The sequence below is a fragment of the Colobus angolensis genome, unplaced genomic scaffold, assembly GCF_000951035.1.
Source record: "Colobus angolensis palliatus isolate OR3802 unplaced genomic scaffold, Cang.pa_1.0 Scaffold19, whole genome shotgun sequence".
NCBI classification, from domain to species: domain Eukaryota; kingdom Metazoa; phylum Chordata; class Mammalia; order Primates; family Cercopithecidae; genus Colobus; species Colobus angolensis.
The window spans coordinates 263,274-267,427 of NW_012115043.1; positions in this window are offsets into that span (position 1 = coordinate 263,274).

Here is a 4,154-nt window from a genome sequence, read left to right on the forward strand (position 1 = left end):
GCATTTTCTGTTTCCACTAATAACATTAGTTTGAGATGTTTAGAAAGCATAAAGGATTAAACATGATTTTGTTTTAGTTGTGATTTTGAGAATGAAGGCTTTGTGTTTTCCACTGAGGGATTTGGGTGCATTTGAAAAGATGTTAATGTTATTCTCATAACAACGACTTTTGGGTAATGTAAATAATTAAGATAACAAATTGTTATGTTTAAACTCATGATACTTAATTAAGCACTGTTTACTCATTGTCATTAACAATTCCAACCTTAAATTAAAAATGCTTACGTTAATTAAAGCTGTATTCAGACAACTTCCTATGGTTATCCCTGCATTGTATTTCTTGTGGTTCTTGAAGGAGAATTACAATAAAGAAACCCTCCTTTTATACTTTTTGATTTCAACCCTCTCCTGCAGCAAGTTTATTCAGATCATTATGTTGATTTGAATTGCTGAATTTTATTGTAATACTAAAGCAGAGTAGTTTGGTAGGTCCTTTGGTGCATAATGAGTCCAGGAACTTTAGGTGATGAGTAAAGGATTTTAATTACTTTTTTAATAAGGATGGCATAATGATTATACTTATTGTGCATCATATACATCGTTCAAATTAAAAATGTTTAGTTCAGGAAGTAAACTTTGCTCAGCAGTCGCCTTATTTGTTTGGAAAACATTTATGGAACACATAGGCTCAAGAATGGATTAATTAGGTCCTCTTCAAAGAAATGGATAATTCCAAGTTGAAAGCAGAAAGTGTGGAGGATGAACTTGGAGTCCCCTTGTCATGCTAGAGTGTAAAGAGGCTGTGAAAGATTAGGACACTGGAGCCAACTCAGAGAGGCTCTCAGTTGCCCAAGGATGGGACAGTTTGACCATCAGTAAGAATAACAACTGTAGTGCATTGAAATCCTTAAATGCATGAGTTTGTAATGATGACCAAAAAAATAAAAACAACTGTTGACTTTTGAAAGATGCTAGGAACCTGATGCATTCTTTTAAGATCAGGAAAATAAAGGGAAATAATAAAACATTGATTGTGCATTTCCTGTGAGAACTGTATCTCAAGGTAGCCAAATAGCTGATAAGAGGAAGTGTCTTGTTTTAGGTGTACTTTACTGCCACTAATAGATGAAGAAGGGATGATGTAATTAGTACAGCATGTATTCTGTCCCAGCTAATATATTAAGAAGAGGTGATAGAATTAGTATATTATAACTTTACAGCTCCTAATGAGTTAATGAATCTAGAGTCTAGACATGATTATCAGAGGTTACTAATGTCTCAGTAAGAAAGACAAGCAGGCATAGTATATCTTGTGGTGGGAATATTTATTACCACCTATTAATAGTCTTGCCAAAATAATAACCCTTTAGCTATAATCACGATTTTATAGACAGTACAGGGAACAAAGGAAGATAGGGATGCAGTCAGCAAAATTATGATTGTGGAAATCTATAGAAAAATGAAATGGTTTCTTAAAAATTATAAATTGTAAGAAAAGGAAAAAGAAAAGATACCTATAGATTACAAGAGATTTAAGAGATTAAAATACATATTAGCCAATTGCAGTAATGGACTTTATTTAGATCCTGGTTAACTACTTGTAAAAAGTAAAAGTTTATTAAACAATTGAGGAAATGTAATCATCACATGGATACTTGATGATACCGAATTATTTAAAACATTTAAATGTGACTGTGGTAGTAATGTGGTTGTGTTTGTAAAGAGTCTTCATCCTTCTTTATTTTATTTTTTGGAGATGGAGTCTCACTCTGTTTTCCCGACTGGAGTGCAGTGGCGTGATCTCTGCTCACGGCAACCTCCGCTTCCTGGGTTCAAGTGATTCTCCTGGCTCAGCCTTCTGAGTAGTTGGGATTACAGCTGCCCACCACCACACCTGGCTAACTTTTGTATTTTTGGTAGAGACGGGGTTTTGCCGTCTTGGCCAGGCTGGTCTTGAACTCGTGACCTCAGGTGATCCACCCGCCTCGGCCTCCCAAAGTGATGGGATTACAGGCATGAGCCACCTTGCCTGGCTGAGTATTTATCTTTCAAAGAAATTCTTTGGTGTCTGGGATTTGCTTCAAAATAATCTTTGGGTGGGTAGGGATAGTATGTTGGGGGTATAGTTGCAATAGGATTGGTCTTGAGTTAGTAACTGCATTTGGGGCTGGGTACAGTGGCTTACACTTGCAATCCCAGCACTTTGGGAGGCCGAGGTGGGCAGATCACTTGAGGTTAGGAGTTTGAGACCAGCCTAGCCAACATGGTAAAACCCTGTCTCTACTAAAAATACAAAAATTAGCTGGGCGTGGTCACTTGTAGTCCCAACTACTTGGGAGGCTGAGGCAGGAGAATTGATTGAACCTGGGAGGCGGAGGCTGCAGTGAGCTGAGATCATGTTACTGTACTCCAACCTGGGCAACAGAGTGGGACTCCATCTCAAAAAAAAAAAAAAAAAAAAAAGAATTGCAGCTGGGTGGTTCATGATGTTTATTCACTTTTGTGATACTGTTGTATTTAGTGTATGTCCTAAAAATTTCTGTACTGTAATTAGAAAAAGCTAGTCATAGCCTTCAATAATTTTAAGAGCTAGATAGAAAAAATAAATGTATATGGCATGTTAAAAGTCATAATAGAAGTTGGTATAAATTGCTGTGGGAGCACAGATGTGTAGAGTGAGCCCATAAAAAGGTTGAAAAGTAGAGTCTGAACTTGGGCCAGAAAGACAATTGCAGTGGCTTTCTAGGCAAAAGAACAGGGAAATGCAGTGGTATGGAGCTGTGAAATTATACAGCTTACTGAGCGAGCATCAGATTTGGAAACTAATTCTGGTTTTATGGTAGAGGATGGCACAGATGAGGCATAGACAAATCTTCAAATAAGAATTCTAGTGAAAATAGGGAGTTAGAGGGCCTGCAGCTTGGGGATTGTGGTAAAGGAAGGTTTTCATTCATTCTTTTTTTTTTTGAGAATAAGTCTCCCTCTTGTCGCTCAGGCTGGAGTGCAGTGGTGCAGTCTTGGCCCACTACAACCTCTGCCTCTTGGGTTCAAGCGATTCTCCTGCCTCAGCCTCTGGAGTAGCTGGGATTACAGATGTCTGTCACCACACCTGGCTAATTTTTGTGTTTTTAGTAGAAATGGGGTTTCACCATGTTGGCCAGGCTGGTCTTGAACTCCTGACCTCAAGCGATCCAGCTGCCTCGGCCTCCCTAATAATTACAGGCGTGAGCCACTGCACCCGGCTTCATTCATTTTTTTTTTTTAACCTTGAATTAAAATGTTACATTACTTGACAAGTTTAAATCACTGTTTAGAGAGAACTGACTAGTCATGAAAGTTTCATCTTCAGAAATTATCCCGTTAGTGAGTTTATCAGTTCATCCTTCTGCTTCTCCCTTCCTCTCTAGAATTAATAAGCCAGCAAAATTTTGATTTTATCAGCCCATCTAGATCCAAGAATAATAAATTTGAACGTTAGATTTGAATGTATTGTGTTTCATCGCTATCATATGGAAACTTTTACTGTCCTGTTAGTTTTGCAGATGTTTGTCCTGCCACCTATAGGATACAGCAAATTATTGAAATTTCCAGCCATACACGCTTATTTTTGGAAAGGAAGTCAGATTGATTTCTGTGGGGAATTTGCCTAAAAATGGATGGTTGAAATGTGCTTCCTGAAATTATAAACGGAACAATAGGATATAATACTCTTTGCCTTATTTTCCTTAATCATAATACAATTAAAAACTTTATATAGCTTTTATATAGTTAGAAAAGATGACGTCTCTTCTGGGCTTAAAAATATAGCCCCAAAGCACATGAATAAATTGGATTGTTTGTAGTCACAAAAACAGTTTTGTCTCTTGGCTTTGTTTTATTGTCAGAAATCCTAAATATTGTTGACATTGACATATTTTGAAATGGTACAGTCTCCAAGGTGATATGCAGAAGATGAACTGATGTAGTTGAGTGACCAAAGGTTCTGGCAAACGATCGATGAGTTGTATTTTTATACAGACGCTGTTTGACTTATTATGGGGTTATGTCTTGGTAAACCCAGTGTAAGTTGAAAATATTGTAAGTTGAAATGCATTTAAGACACCTAAACTACCTAACATCATAGCTTACCTAACATCATAGCTTAGCTTAACCTT